General features: G+C 49.5%; 1 protein-coding gene across 1 annotated transcript in view; it reads left to right on the top strand.

Annotated features, from left to right (window-relative positions):
* The first annotated feature begins 5686 nt into the window (after positions 1 to 5686).
* The window catches only part of TGFBRAP1 (transforming growth factor beta receptor associated protein 1), a 65915-nt gene continuing 54884 nt past the window's right edge, over positions 5687 to 16717 (top strand). Inside the window, exon 1 of the mRNA XM_040993880.1 lies at positions 5687 to 5745. The gene's annotated coding sequence lies outside the window, so the exon portion shown is untranslated. The remainder of the gene's footprint in view (positions 5746 to 16717) is intronic.

Genomic DNA, 16717 nt, shown 5'->3' with positions numbered 1-16717 from the left:
GAGGGAAGCTCACTGTCCAGTGGCAAAACAGCCCCGTGGGGAGGAGTCTGGGCTGGGAACAGGCAGTTGCTCATATTCTGTTCTAATGCAACGACGGCATCAGGAAAATGCTATAGAAATTGCATAACGTGCTTGGCAAAGAGCAGCAGCTACAGACTGGAAGCTGCTTTTTAACCATGGGAGACAATCTAGCAAAGAGCAGAAAGGGTAGGCTTTGGGGCTGTCCAGACTTCAACTGGCCCTTTGGCTCCTGCCACACTCGGACCAGCGCTCCATGCCTCCCAGCTGTAGCTTCCTCGCGGCAGAGATGAGCTCTGGCATGCCATGTTTGTGCTGTGAGGCTTGGGGCCACAGGCTGAGCGGTAACTGTGCCTCTGCTTCACAATCTGACACAGCCTGTGTTAATTGTCATCGAGGGGAAGTACCAGGATAGTGCAAGAGGGAAAAGAGCTGGGTTTAACAGTCTGAGAATATGGCTGCAAGTCCTCGCCATGTTCTTGTTCCATGTGGTTTTCTGAACCAAGGACCTAACCTGAAACTTTAAGCTCTGTATCCACAAAAAAGACTCTGTGGCAAAGAGCTTTTTTTCCCCCCCTCTCCAGTACTTCCCAATTTAAAAGTATTTCCTTTTTTAAAAAAAAAAAATGATCTGGGCCCGGCACAATAGTGTAGTGTTTAAAGTCCTCCCTTTGCACGCTTTGCGCACTGGGATCCCATATCGTTGCCGATTCCAATCCCGGCGGTCCTGCCTCCCATCCAGTTCTCTGTTTGTGGCCTGGAAAAGCAATTGAGGATGGCCCAAAGTCTTGGGATCCTGTACCTGTGTGGGAGACCCGGAAGAGCTCCTGGCTCCTGGCTTCGGATCCGGCGCAGCACCGGCTTTAGTGGTCACTTGGGAAGTGAACCATTGGATGAAAGATCTTCCTCTCTTTATATCTGCCTTTCCAATAAAAATAAATCTTCAAAAAATAAATTTAAAAAAATCTGTTTATGTTTGTTGGAAAGAACATTTGCAATGGGAAGGAGAAACAGATGGAAAGGATCTTAAAACCATTGATTCACTCCCCAAGTGGCTTCAATGGCCAAAGCTGAGCCATTCCAAAGCCAGGAGCTTCTTTTGGGTCTCCAATGTGGGTGCAGGGTCCCAAGGCTTTGGGTCATCCTCAATTGCTTTTCCAGGCCAAGAGCAGGGAGCTTGATGGGAAGTGGGCAACTGGAACCCAAACTGGTGCCCATATGAAATCCTGATGCTTGCAAGAGGAGGATTAGCCAATTGAGACATCATGCCAGGCCCATCAAAGTATTTCTTTGCTTGGAACTAAATCAAATAGGGCCTGGCACTGTAGCCTAGCGGCTAAAGTCCTCACCTTGCACATGCTGGGATCCCATATTGGCACCGGTTCTAATCCCAGTGGACCCTGCACCCGTGTGGGAGACCTGGAAGAGGATCCTGGCTCCTGGCTCCTGGCTTTGGATCGACTCAGCTCTGGCTGTTACGGTCACTTGGGGACTGAATCATCAGATGGAAGGTCTTCCTCTCTGTCTCACCTCCTCTCTGTACATCTGCCTTTCCAATAAAAGTAAATAAATCCCCCTCCCGCCAAAAAAACTAGATGAGTTAATATTAGGTGTCTGAGGCAAAAGGCTCCAAAGGGAATGTTGTCAAAAAATCAGGAGAGGAGAGATGGAATGCGATTTGCAGGTTCTCCCTTGGCTCCAGGGAGGCAGACTGGAGAGGGCTGCCCACTCGTTCTTGCACAGAGCTTTGGTAGAGCGGGGCTCTGCTGCAGTGGACCGATGGAGGCAGTTCTGCTGGAGAGGCTGTGGAAAGACTTGGGTGTGCAAAGCTGATGCCTCAAATGCCTCCCTCACTGCCTGGCAAGGAAGCCATTAACATGGCTGACCTATTTAAGACCCAAAGCAAAAGACAGGGAACTGAGCACCAGAATGGACAGAGCGCTTCTACTTAGGAACCACGGATGGGGGAGTGATGTCTTCCTCTTTTAGGTAGGTCAGGCGTCTCCCACTCAAACATCACCCTGACGAAAAGGAAGGGGCTGGAATCACTGTCACTAGTAGAGTGTGACTTCCAACAGAAAGAATAGGCTCAATTTTGAAAATGTATTATTTGGGTTTTTAACATATTTTAATATTTATTTTTATTATAAAGACATATTTACAGAGAGGAAGAGAGACAGAGAAGGATCTTCCATGCGCTGTTTCACTCCTCAAATGGCTGCAATGGCTGAAGCCAAGTTAATCCAAAGCCAGGAGCTGGGATCCTCCTCCCGGTCTCCCACATGGTGCAGGGTTCCAAGGCTTTGGCCCAGCCTCTACTGCATTCCAGGTCATAAGCAGGGAGCTGGATCAAGAAGGAAGCATCCGAGACATGAGGCATTCTGGTGCTTGCAGGAAGATGATTAGCCAAACCAAGATGATCACACCAAACCTCCTAAAAGTGTAGTAGTTACCTGTGATGGGGTGAGAACCCAAGTCTGGCTCCCTTGTTAGAATTCCCAAATGCAGTGTCCCCCAGGACCTTTACACTGCATTTCTGTAGACCTTTTGCATCCAGCAGCCATTTGATAAGATCCACCTACATCTCCTTCTACCTTCCCAGGGTGCAAAACCTATCAAGTTTGAAAGTGCCCTCAAAAAGCAATTCTAGCCTCTGCCCACATCCTCATTTCTCTGAACTCCCCCAAGCTCTCAGAACATCCTCAACCCTAAGTCACGGGCTGCTTCTGTCCACACATCGGTAGCTGGTCACCTCTTTGGGGTTACGTCTGTGATACTGAACTCAGTTTGGCTGTGAGTCTGCTCCTCTTTTCTTTGTTCTGTGGACTAGGTTCCAAAAGTGTGGAGGTGTGTAGGCTGAGATGAATTCCTGGTGGATAGTTAGATTGTGGTGTGTGTTTAGTAGTGACAGTAAGTAATTTTGGGCTCCATGTCTTGATTATCGTGGTTTTTTTTGGACATTCAGTGGACAAGAACAAAGTGAGGAGGGATGGCACAAAACACACAGCACACGCTTTCCTTCCTGGCCAATCATGACTGGGCGTCAATTGTTTAATAAGTGATTGGGTTGGATAATATAATTAGAAAGGCAGAGGAGCATGACAGGAAAGGAAGATCTGTGGGATCTGGTGGTGTGTGAGTGTTTTGCCCCAAGTGGATGCGACAATGTTTGCCAGAGTTTTAATGAGGATGGTGATCCAAGCCAAGAAGCCTGCTTCGGGAACTCCCCACGTAGGGAATGCGGGCCCCCATGGCTTAGGGCTTAATCCTGAAAATTGACAGCATTTCCCAGGGCCACAAGCACGGGAGCTGGTGAGGGAAATGTGGCGTTGGGAGTGGACAGTTGTAGGACTTTGTAACCAGCTGCCCATATTGATGGGTGATGTTGGGTTGGGGGTATGGAGGGTATTGTTATCAACTGATGGGGCTAAACTATAGGGTAGGGGTGTTGTGAATTGCGCATAGCCAAGTAGAGTCGGTAGTGTTAGTAAGTACTTGGCGTAAATGGTGTGTGCGAACTGGTGTGATGTCATGAATACAGTGGTATACTCAGGACTTTGAGTTGTAGATGGGGTCTCTTGTTATAGTGGGGGGGGATGTTGGGAATTTTTATGGTGATTTGTGGGTCATGAATTTGCCAAAGAAAGGACATGTATCATGATTACACGGTTGGAAAAGTGAACGTGACAGTGGTAAGCAACACATTAGTTGGTATTGTATTTGTGAAGTCTTCTTAGACAAAAAAGATGCATGGATATTGGATTGTGAATGAAGTCTATGTCTTTGATCATCAGATTATGAATAAAAAAATATGTACCCATTGACTTTTTTTTAAAAAAACACGTATTGTATTGTTATTGGGATGGAATATTTTACAGTAGAGGAGTAGACAACGAGTTTGAAAAAGGATCTACTGCAGATCCGCTGGTAATCACTTCCCAGTGAGGCTGCAAACAGCCAAAAAGCTGAGATCTGATCAAGCAGGCAAGGTTGACAGGGAAACTGATCCAGGGTCTCCATGGAAAAGTGCAGTTGGTAAGGTTGAACTATGCTCCATTTGACTTTCCCGGGGAGCATAGGCGATCTGCCAATCCATGGGATAGTAGAGCCTCTGTGATGAGATCCAGCACTTGTAGGTAGTGGATTAGTCCATTGAGCCATCATGCCAGCCCGAATGGAAATGGTGATGGATCTTATGGAAAGGACACAGAGGGTCCCAGTTGCAGACGTGGGTCACGCTACCCCTACACCCTAAACGTTTACATTGCAGAGAAGGAAGGTGAGTAGGGTACTCAGAGTAGTGGAAGATGTGAAGTTGTCAGCGTGGACAAGAACTATTTAGACACTCATTGTATCTGCGCAGTAAGTTCGTCTTAGAACACATATCTTTTGCATAAACTACAGAATTGTCCTGTGCACATGTGTGTGTGAGACTGAGGATGAACAAAAAGGCGGACGTTTCAAAAAGTTTATGGAGAGCAGATTTAAAGATACAATTATTTGGGGACAGATTTTTTTTTTTTTAATGTACATTTTTCACAAACTCGTTCCCTGTCTGATGGACCCTGGGTCTTGCAGATCCGTGTGTTGCTGCTCAGCCTGGAAGGCAGCTGTTGGTTACAGATCTTTGTTCTTGTAACCTGTCCCCCACCTGGAGGCTGAACTGGTGACCCACTGGGTCACAGTGGCAGCACCCAGGAGCGAGGCTCAGGCCTGCACCCTAAATTCACCCCAGAAGGGGATGGGGCAGACCACAGGAAGTTCCTTTTTGATGGCTTAACCTATTTGTTTAGATGCCTCATTCTCTCCCTCCCTCTTTCAAACAGAAGACCAAAAGATAGTTGGGCAAGGGCCTCCAGGCTTCAGATAACACCTTTGTTTTACATTCCTGGGGGCTGGAAGAAAACTGGGCTGAAGGTCGTCAGCAGGTTCGAAAGTCACTGAAAGTCGGCTGGAAAACTTGGCCCTTTGCTGCTCCTCCTGCCCAGACAACTCTGTCCGAGCATAATCGGATTATGGTTTGAAGAGGAGTTCATGCACTTGATGCACTTTTCCTAAAAGCAGTCGGTAAAACAGCCTCTGGATTCTTCTAAAATATCAGGCGGTCCTCGCCCTGGCTTCAGGGAGCTGCATACAGTCCCAGGGGTCCAGGAACCCTGAACCCGGGGAAGGGCTGCCCTTCCCAACAGAGCACTTCCATCGGGGCTGGCGGATGCCCGTGGGCTGAGGCTCGGCCGGGATCCCTTCCTGGCTCCAGCAGGTGCTCCCGCGAGCTTCCACCGGGCCTTTCCTGGCGGGGTGGGGACGGGTTGAGGCGTTAGAGAACAGGGCGGCTAGCGAGCCGGGCCAAGCCCAGGCTTTCCTAGGTGGGGGGAGGAGAAGACTCGAGTGCGGCGGTCACGGCCAGCGTCAGCTGAACGCGCCGAGCGCCCTCCACGGCGCGCAGGGCCCCGCCGGCTGGGCAGCGGCGCGCAGGGCCCCGAGGCGCGCAGGGCTCCGGGGCGCGCAGGGCTCCGGGGCGCACAGCCGGGGACGCCGGGGCGCGGCGCGAGGAGGCCGGCCGGGCGGCTCGGGCACCACGGCGCTCCCGCCCTCCGCGGCGCCGGGCGGCGGGCCCACGTGACGGGAAGCGGCGGCGGCGGGGCCGGGCAGCCCAGGAACCGCGGGCCGGAGCGGGCGGCGGGCCCCAGGCCGCGGGGCGGCGCGGGACGGCTGGCGCCGGCTCCGGTGAGTGCCGAGGGCGGCGGCCGGCGGGGGCCGAGGGGTGCGCTCCAGCAGGTGTACTGCGGGCAGGGACGCCAGCTGCGAGGAGGGGGCGGAGAGCAAGTGTCTGTGCCATCGGGGCAGGTGTGTGACTTGGCAGGTATGCCGGCGTGAGGGCCGGCGTGCCTGCAGGGGTGGCAGGTCAGTGTGCACGCGCGTGCGGGGTCAGTCAATGTCGGGTGACTGTGTGTGGTCAGGACGGGGGAAGGGTCTCAATGCTGGTTCTTGACTCAGTTGGGCCGGGAAGGGGACCTGGGAGGGTTGCACCGGGCTGTTCCTTACTGCGTGGTTTGAGCGCTGCAGTTGAGCTCTCCTGCTACTCTGGCTTTGAGCGCTCAGACGCGGGGTTACCGCTCAGGCCTGCATGCTTGCCCTGCCCTGGGAGACCAGGCAGGGTTGTGTAGAGGACGAGGGATTTCCTGACCGCTGTTTGCAGCATCAGGTCGAGGGTCTGGAAGCTGCTGCCCTTGCTAAGATATTGTGATTTTTGCTTTGCGTTTCGTTTTGGAGCTGCAGGTTCAAGTTGGTTCCCTAGCCTTCTGGTGGTGTTTGGGGGATGGGGTGAATTTAGGAAGTAAAGGCTGTCCAGTTGGCTGTGTGTAGCTGCTTCTTCCCCGGGGGTTCCTTGGAGGACCTTCACCAAGCCAACTTGCCGCTGCAGTGGGGCTGGGGAGTAGAGGTTCCCACATAGCCTGTATTATTGGGTGCTGTCACCCAGCTTCGGTTGGTCACTGACGACTTGCTGTGGCTGGCACCACATCCATCCGGGAAGGCAGCTGTGGGTGTAACTGGTGACAGCTAAGGCACTGAGCAGGCGTGTGAGGAGGGCTTGCTGTCTGTGTGAGCTGTGGCTTGTCTGTGGTGGGGGGAGGGGTGCTTCATGGTGCGCACCCCTCCCCCCAGTGAGTTCCCGAGGGCTCATGGCTCAGTGGTCAGATAGGAAGGGACGTTTGGTCATCTGCTTCCTTTTCTTCTTTATTTCTGCCAGCCAAGCAGGCTCCACGGTCATCGACTGCCTCCCTGGTGTGTGGTGCAAGACCTCCTTGGGTAATAGAAAGAGCTTTGACTGGAATCCTGCCGCGGTAGCCCTTCTCCCCCCAGGGCCCAGGTGGTGATGGGTTTGGGGCTGTGAGTTCCAATCCCGCACCTGCAGTTTGCTGAATGTCGTGCGCCTTGATCTCCTTTGTGGACCTGTGGGGGTGATGTCAGACAAGGTGCGCGGATCCTGGGAAGGGGTTGTGCGTGTGGAAAGCCCTTGGCACAAAGCCTGGCACTCTGTTGTGGGTGCTGCATAAGTGATTGTTAATAAACATCGATGAGGGGGCAGGGCCGTTTCTCCCTCCGCTCTGAAAATCGATGGTTTTAGTAGTTGTTAACTCAGTGAATACTTTGGATTTGGACTTCTGGATTCTGAAACCCCTTAACTGAACATGGCAGGGCGTTGCAGTAAAGCATGGTGAGAGTCCTGGCAATCCCGCCTTTGTTAGTTCTGCCTTGCTGCCCCCACTCACTACCACGCATGGCAATCTTCTGAGCCAAAGCTGAGAGACAGGGGTTTGTAAAAGTTCTGTTCTTCGTTTAGGTAGCTCTGGTGGAGGAGTTTTGAAAGCCTAGAGCTAGCTGTTTTTAAAAAGCCTGACTTTCTAGAGCTGACTTGAACTCAGCATTTGCCTTATTCCTTTACGTTGATATTACAATTTTGAGATCCTTTAAGAAAACTCAAGGACGTTTTCCTTTTAGGGTTAAGTGTCCTTATCTTGGTCCAGATCCAGTCCTCGTTAGGAATACATGAAAAAAAAAAAACAAAACCAATAATTGTGGTAGCCAGGTATTGGATTCTGCTGAATGATCTGGCTCATGTTTTACAGCTCATCTCCTCTGTGGCAAACTTGGCTTGTCTTTCTTTCTTAAAAAACGATGTAGCTACTCAGTGAGTGTGGAATATAGAAGGGATCTGAAAGGGACGGATGCTTCTTGCAAATTTCTGCATTATTTTCTTCCTTATTTTAAATTTTGATGACCTTTGCATAGTTGATCAGGGTGATAAGGTCAAGGGCTAGAGGAAGGTGAGTAAGACCATTGTTTCCACATTTTTTGCTTGCTGTATCTGGGGGGAGAGGAGAGATAAGGGGAGAAGTCACACCCAGCCTCCCACCCATCCCAGGGTCCCTGATGTGGGGCATGCTCCGAGGGCACTGCTCAAGTGGTTTTGATAGTTCAGCTATTCTGAATTGCTGCCAATCTCACCATTCCAAGCACGATGAAATCTCTCCAGAATCTACTGGCTGACATAGTCCACCTTAGAGTCTCCGTTTGTCCAGATTTTCGCTGCCAACACTTGGCTGGGGTAGTTGATCGGTTTGGTCAGTCCTCTGTTGTGGTGCCAGGTGTCCTCTGCAGGCTGCAATGGACTGCCATATCCTCCATGTGCACCTGGATATGCTGTCCACTGCTCCGGCTGAGGCACTGAGGAGGCCCATCTCTGACACATCCACTCCCACAGTCAGACCATGAAGCCTGCACTTCTCTCCATGGTTGGGGTTCTGAGATCAGCAGTTCAGTTGGAAGGATCCTCAAAGAATCTATGTCTGAGGTGATCCCAGACCTGAATCTTGGGTGTGCCAGTACAGCATCCGGCACAGTCATCTTATGCATATGCTGGTGGTTGCAATTGCTGGGTCAGTTCTGCCTCCAGCCCCATCTTCTACACAAACAAATGGGTGTTGCAGCCCAACCTGATTCTGCCCACCACATACTCGGCCCTCAGGCAAACCAGTGGGAGTTGCAAAGTCAGTTAGAAGAAGAGAGAGAGAGAGATTCAAGGTTGGTTTACTCCCCAAATGGCTGCAACAGTCAGAGCTGGGCTAGACTGAAGCCAGGAGCCAGAAGCTTCAGCTGGATCTCCCACCTGGGTACAGGGACCCAGATACTTCCACTGCATTCTGAAGCACATTAGCAGGGAACTGGGTTGGAAGTGGAGCAGGCAGGAGACAACTGAGTACCCATATGGGATGCTAGGGTTGTAGGTGGCAGCTTAACTGGCGGAACCACAACATTGGTCTCCATGCTGCGCCCATGTAGATACTTTAAGAAAAAGATCTTTTCTTTATAGTCCAATCGCTGCTGTTGAATAAATTATTCATGAAAATAATACATGTGAAATAAGACAGCTGCCTAGTGCTGAACAGTTCTCTGTGCCTATTTGAGAGTTAAGGAAGATACTATGATGTAAATGTCTTTTTTTTTTAAAGATTTATTTATTTATTGGAAAGTCAGATATACATATTCAGAGAGGAGGAGAGACAGAGAGGAAGATCTTCCGTCCAATGATTCATTCCCCAAGTGAGCACAACAGCTGGTGCTATGCCGATCTGAAGCCAGGAGCCAGGAACTTCTTCCGGGTATCCCACATGGGTACAAGGTCCCAAAGCTTTGGGCCGTCCTCGACTGCTTTCCCAGGCCACAAGCAGGGAGCTGGATGGGAAGCGGGGCTGCCGGGATTAGAACCAGTGCCCATATGGGATCCCAGCGCGTTCAAGGCGAGGACTTGAGCCGCTAGGCCACGCCACTGGGCCCGATGTAAATGCCTTTTTCAGAAAAGACTTATTTATTTGAAAATCAAAGAGAGAGGGAATCTTCCATCCTGTGTTTCATTCCCCAAATGACTGCACAGTTGGGCCTCTTTAAAGCCTGGAGCTTCTTGTGGGTCTGGCATGTGGACATGAGTCATCTTTTGCCATTAGCAAGCGGCTGGAGCAGGGGTAGAAGCAGCAGGGACCAGAACCGACACCTGTGTGGCGTGCCAGCACTGCCTTGACGTCATGCCTTTGAGACCAGTGTTGAGGTGAGGTGGGTTTGTTGAGGTGAGTTTAGCTGCAGGTGCTCCTAGGAGAGCATTGGTTTGAGTTACAACTGTTGCATTTCTGATCCCACTCCCTGCTAACGCCCCCAGGAAAACCAACAGATGTGCAAAGCCCCTGGGCCACATCCATCCACCAGTGAGAAGTGTTGGAGTTCTAGGCTCCCGGCTTCAGCCTGCCCCATCTTTGACTGTTGTGGTCCTCGAGGAGTCAATCAACAGAGAGAAGTGTTTGCTTTCTGTCTTTGACATTGTGCTTTTCAGAGAAATCTTATTTTTTTAAGATTTATTTTATTTTTTATTGGAAAGGCGGATATACAGAGAGGAGAGACAGAGAGGAAGATCTTCCATCCGATGATTCACTCCCCAAGTGAGCACAACGGCTGGAGTTGAGCCAATCCGAAGCCAGGAGCCTCTTCCGGGTCTCCCACGCGGGTGCAGGGTCCCAAAGCTTTGGGCCATCCTCAACTGCTTTCCAAGGCCACAGGCAGGGAGCTGGATGGGAAGCAGGACTGCTGGGATTAGAACTGGCGTCCGTATGGGATCCCGGGTGTGCAAGGTGAGGACCTTAACCACTTGCGCCATCGTGCCGGGCCCTTTTCAGAGAAATCTTAAAAATTTCTTCTTTTAAATCTTTTTAATAAGATTTTTTAAAGTCAGATTTACAGAGCGAAGGAGAGACAGAGAGAAAAGTCTTCTGTCTGCTGGTTCACTCCCCAGGTGGCCACAACAGCCAGAGCTGAGCCAATCCAAAACCTCTTCCAGGTCTCCCACACGGATGCTGGATCCCAAGGCTTTGGGCCATCCTTGACTGCTTTCCCAGGCCATAAGCAGGGAGCTGGATGGGAAGCAGGGCTGCAAGGATATGGATGGCACCCATATGCCTTCCCAGTTTGTGCAAGGCAAGGACTCCAGCCATTAGGCTACCGCACTGGGCCCCCAAACCCACATTCTTGTTGTGCTTCTCCCTCACCTCTTCTCATCCCTCCCCAAATTCTTTCTTAGATTTTACTGTTGTGAGATATATGAAGATATACTTAAAAAATTGTGTAGGGAAGTGAACTTCAAGTATGAAGGAGTTTTGGTGCAAAATATTTGATTACTGGGAAATGCATATGATGAAACAAACTATGCACAGATTTAAAATTTTTGCAACAAAAATATACCGTTAGCTTCATGCTTCCACAACCTTTGCAATCACCCATGCATGCGATGTATGCACAATTATACACACAAACCACCCACTCATTTATATGGAGTATATGTGTGGTATATGTATGTACACATGTGTGCACTTTTGTGTGTTTATGTATTTAAATAATTTTGATTTAGCATGGCCTGGAAAGAGGATTGTCAGCTGTCAGCCATGGATAGTTAAGGTGCCCATATCCGCAAGGAGGCAGTCATCAAGATGATAAGACAGGGGTTGGGCTTAGGCTGTTTTTTTTTTTAATGCATTTGTTTGTATTTGAAAGTATTTATTTGAAAGTATTTGTTTGTATTTGAAAGTATTTATTTGAAAGTATTTGTTTGTATTTGAAAGGTGGAATTACAGGTGGAAGAAGGGACAGAGAGAAACAGAAATCTTCCATCCTCTGGCTCACTGCCTAAATGACTGCAGTGGCCTGAGCTGAGCCGATCCAAAGGCAAGAGCTTGTTCCAGGGGTCCCACGTGGGTGTAGGTGCTGTGGTGCTTGAGCCATCTTCCGCCACTTTCCCGGGCTATAAGCAGGGAGCTGGATTGGAAGTGGAGTGGCTGTGACTCGGACTGGCATCCCTGTGGGATGTCAGTGCTGTAGGTGGAAGCTTAGCCCACTTCGACAAGATGCTGGTCCCAGTTCCTTTCTTACTTTTCTTTTAGATACTCTTTCAAATCATTGCAACATCCCACATACTATAAAAAGCTTTTTGGTCTCTGTCACATAAAAGGATGGTTTGAAAAGGCAATTAAATTGTGTCTACATTTTTTTTGTTTCTGAATTTTCAACTATTTGAAGGGCAGAGTGACACATGGAGAGAGAGAGAGGAAGTTGAGTGCTTTTCCATGTCCTGGTTCACTCCCCAAATGCCTGCAACAGCCAGGGCTGGGCCTGGAACCCAAGATACCAGCCGCATCTCCCAGGCAGGTGATGGGCACAAGCCCTATGCCATCTGCGGCTGCCTCTTAGGCTGCATTAGCAGGAAAATGAAGCCAAGCAGAGGAGCTGGAATCCAACCAGCACTCAGGTGTGGGATGCAGGCATGGCAAGGGATGGCCTAACTGATGACACAGCGCTTGCCCCGGGTCTTCATTTTCATATTGCCTTTGGTACAAGCCCAAGTACGTTGTTGCCGATTCCTGGAAATTTCAGGGTTGAATTGCTAAGCAGATGGCTGCAGAAACTTAGAGAAAAGCTTAGGGCCAGCCTGGGATGTAGGTCATATATCCTGTTTCATTGAGGTGTGTGCACATATTATTCTGTATATGAGTTTGCCCAAGGCAAATAGGGCAATGGGATAAGGAGCTGAAGGCTCCTCTAAGGCCAGAGGTGTCTTCAGCAGGAGATTTGGCTGCACAGCTTTGAAGGAGCCTTGTGCCTGAAGTTGCTTTGTTCCCCAGGAACAACTTCCAGGAGAGGATCTGAGATGACGCCCATGTCTGGGGTCTCACAAGAATGCTGTCCAGGTGTTGACTGGAACTGTAGTCAGCTGGTGCCCATCCTTTATCCAGGCTTGGAGCAGCCTGTGGGGCACAGGGTGGTGTCTGGTTGAGGGTCTGGTTGGAGCTGAGCTAGCAGGGTTGGAATCCCAGCTCTCCACATAACTAGCCATGATTGTCCAACCTGTGTGTTTTCCTTGCTCTTGGCCCGGAAGTAGCTGCAGAATTCATACATAGTTCCCCTCTTATCTGTGGTTTCACTTTCTGCAGTTTCAGTCAACCATGATCTGAAATATTAAATGGAAAGATTTCAGGAATAACTCAAAAGCTTTGGGGACTGGCATGATGGCTTAATTGGCTAATCGTATGCTAGCAAGCTTTGGCATCCCGTATGGGTACTGATGCTCCACTTCCCATGCAGCCTCCTGCCTGTGGCCTGGGAAAGCAGTGGAAGATGGCCCAAAGCCTTGGGACCCTACACCCATGTGAGACACCTGGGAGAGGCTTCTGTCTGCTGGCTTCAGATTGGCTGAGCTCTGGCCGTTGAGGCCATTTTACTGTGAACCAACAAATGGAAGAACTTTCTCCCTGGTCTCTCCTTCTCTTCGTAAAATCTGGGTTTCCAGCCAAAACAAAACAAAACAGAAAATTCTGAAGTTTTAAATGGCGCATTGCTTTGAGGTGGCATGATGAACTCTTGCACCATCTCCTCCCCTCCCCTCCCAAATGTCCCCTCCCCAGGCATGAATCACGCCTTTGTCCACTGTGTCCATGCTGTATATGCTGTCTACCTGTTACTCACCCAGCAGCTATCTCAGTTCACAGATTGTCACAGGCTCGCAGTGCTTCTGGTCCGGTAGCCCTTTTTTGTTTAATGATGGTCCTAACACACAGGAATAGTGATGCTGACAGTTCACATATGCCAGTGAGAAGTCATCAAGTGCTTCCATTAAACGAAAAGGTTACAGTTTTTGACTAAAGGGAAAAAAAACACAGTTGTACGGGAGGATCTTTATAACCTCACATGGGGTTATATACTACATCTACATAACTTTAACTATGTGCTTATAGTTGATTCTTTTTTTTTAAGATTTATTTATTTATTGGAAAGTCAGATATACAGAGGGGAGGGGAGACAGAGAGGAAGATCTTCCGTCTAATGATTCACTCCCCAAGTGAGCGCAATAGCCAGTGCTATGCTGATCCGAAGCCAGGAGCCAGGAACTTCTTCTGGGTCTCCCACGCGGGTGCAGGGTCCCAAAGCCTTGGGCTGTCCTCGCTGCTTTCCCAGGCCACAAGCAGGGAGCTGGATGGGAAGTGAAGCTGCCAGGATTAGAACCGGTGCCCATATGGGATCCCAGGGTGTTCAAGGCAAGGACTTTAGCTGCTAGGCCACGCCACTGGGCCAGTATAGTTGCTTCTTATTCTTAGTTATTATTTCCCTAATTTACAAGTTAAACTTTACTGAAGGTATGTATAGTTAGGAAAAAACATAGTATAGATGGGTTTCAGTATCATTCACAGTGTTGTCCTTGAGGCGTATCCTGCAAGAATTATAGGAGAGGTATATAATCCGGTTCGGATTCCTGATTCAGTGAGGTAAGGAAGTGGCCATTCCACCAGCAGATGTTACAGACTGAAGAGGCCTTCGCTTTACAAGTTCACAGGGACACTTAAGCCCCACTGTCTGACGTTAACAGTTAATGGATTAATGCTGTTGTTTGATGGTTTACAGTGGACACTTGATCTAATTATGGCCTTTGGAAAAAGGGGCCAATGGGAGATGTATAGGTATTGGGGAAGTGTCCCAGAAGATCATATCCTTGAGGTGGTTGGTGATTTATTTTAAAAATTTATCTTTATATATGTATTTGAAAGGCAGAGTGACACAGAGAGAAAGAGAGAGAGAGATCTTCCACTGGCTGTTTCATTTTTCAAGTATCTGCAATAACCAGGGCTGAGGCTGGCTGTAGCCGGGAACTGGGAGCTCCAGCTGGCATCCCACATGGAGACCAGAGGCCCAAGTCCTCGGACCGCCTTCTGCTGCCTTCCCAGGCACATCTTCAGGAAGCTCAGTTGGAAGCAAGAGCAGCCGAAACTTGAACTGGTGCTAACACGTGGGGGTCGGGGAGGCATCCCTGGAAACACCTAGGCTGTCATGCAGCATGCTGAACCCAGGATGGTTCAGCCGGGGCTCTCTCTGCTTCCTTCAAACAGACTGCCCCATGACCAGTCTCAACCCAGTGCCTGATCAGGGTGACCATATGATCTTGTCTGGGAACCTCCAGACTGCAAGCCAGAATCATCTTATAGTTGACATGATGCAAAGCTGGCTAACATGCCTGGACTCTGGATTGCCCGGTCAGCACGGAGCATCCTTGCGCCTCACTCACCCCTTCTGCTTGTCGTGCTGCAGGCTGCTCCAGTCTAGCCCTGCGACCTTGAGCCTTGACAAATTGATGCAATTAAGTTTTGACCTCTCTGCCTAATTTTTGCATAATGTACATTTTTTTTTCATGAGCTCATTGGAGACTGCTGCCTTGCCTGATTTTCAGAATGCTTGTACCAAAATAAACTTGTTAAATTCTATTTCCAGGCACTTTTGAGTTACGCTCATGTCTGCAGTACTTTGACCAAAATAAATTAACCTTACAACAATGCTGTTAAGCAAAGGACTTTGCAGAGCTTGAATTTCTTAGTTCTTTTTTTATTCCCCTGATGAGGTTCCCTGCCTTGTGCTTTGCTGTATACTTTAACTGCTCATCTTTGAAAGATCCCCAGTTTTTTTTTTTTTTCTTTTTTAAATGGTCTAATCTGAGACTTTGTAGTGTTTTCTCATGACTAGGGGTGAGATGTTGCGGTTCTGGCAGGAGCTCCCTGCAGGGGACAGACAGGTGACCATTAGCTCTTGATGGAAGGGTGGGAGTAGCCAAGTGTGTGCCCCTCCCTCCACTGCTAGCTGCAGCAGCAACTCCACTGGGTCTCCCCTGGGACCCTGGGGGCTCTGCCAGCCCGACTCCTCCAAGTGCTGCTGCTTCCTCTGCGCCTGGGGAGGCAGGATTTTAACATCTCTTATGACCAGCCATGCTTCTCTCTGGCTCACACACACTCAGGTCTCCTAATGACCCTGTTTTCATTGCCTTGAGGACTTGTTTTTTTTTTTTTTTTTAAATCTAAGAAGCCAGCTGAGGTTTAACGCACAACAGCTTCCTGTCTTCTCGCAGAAGAAAAAAAAAAAATGTCTCCGAGCCCTGAAGTCACAGGAGACTTCATACAGGAGACTTCATTGGGCTGCAGTGATCCCTGAGCGAACTCTCGCTTTTCTTGGTCTTGCGATGACATTCATTGTGGCTGTAATCAGTTGATTGATAGCCTAAGGAGTGCAGGGGTCAGTCAGCAGGAATCCCATAAAACTGCAGGATGGTGCAACAAGAGCCTTGTGGAGAGGCTGACGTCATTGTATTCAGTGGTTGTCAGTGAGCCGGTGACCCCCTCTCCTCCCACCCCCGAGGAACCAGAGGTGGTAATGATCCGTTTTTATTTATTTACATTGAAAATAAAAATCATTTCTTTGAAAGGCAGACAGAGTGGGGAAAAGACAGAGAGTTTCCATTCACTGGTTCACTCCCCAGCTGGCCGTCATCGCCTGGAACCAGGAGTCCCCATCAGGGTCCCTCACGCATGGTAGCAGCCCAGGCACTTGGACCGTCTTCACAGCTCTCCCAGGCACAGTAGCAGGGAGCTTCCGTGGAGCAACCCAGACTCGAACCAGAGCGCAGCTGGGGAATGCAGGCATCCGAGGCTGCAGCTACGCTCTGCACCTCCTCTGCTCAGCCCGCATGGTCTGTTCTTACCGATACAGGCATCCCAGCAACATTGTATTTTACCAATACAGTATAAAAAATGGCAAACAATGGGAGAACCTAATTTTGTTAGCAAAATTTTGATTTATCAAAAATGAACAAATTTTACATAGTTTATAGTGCAGATTTAGGAAGAAGTTTTTTCCTTTTTTAAAAAAAGATTTATTTATTTTTATTGGAAAGCTATATCAGACTTACAGAGAGAAGGAGAGAAAGATTTTCCATCCACCAGTTCCCCCAATGGCTGCAATGGCCACAGTGGTCGGAGTTGAGCTGGTTTAAAGCCAAAAGCCAGGAGCTTCCTCTGGGTTTCCCACAGGGTGCAGGGTCCCAAGGCTTTGGGCCATCCTTTGCTGCTTTCTCGAGCCATAAGCAGAAAGTTGGATGTGAAATGGCATGTATTGTGATCCAACCCGGCCCAACCCACACTCCATTCTGGAGCTTGTATTTGCCAGTGGATGATATGGACTGGCCCAGCCTGTCTGCCCCTGACCCATGCCAATTGCATGGCTGGTGAGTACCATTCCTTGACCTGGTCTAGGCTGCTCTCTATCACCTGCAGGGACCGTGTCCCAA

Source organism: Ochotona curzoniae, unplaced genomic scaffold, assembly GCF_017591425.1.
Source record: "Ochotona curzoniae isolate NIBS_2020 unplaced genomic scaffold, NIBS_Ocur_1.0 contig_883, whole genome shotgun sequence".
Taxonomy (NCBI): Eukaryota; Metazoa; Chordata; class Mammalia; order Lagomorpha; family Ochotonidae; genus Ochotona; species Ochotona curzoniae.
Note: the sequence above shows the minus strand (reverse complement) of the source record. Positions and strands in the feature narration are given on the sequence as shown.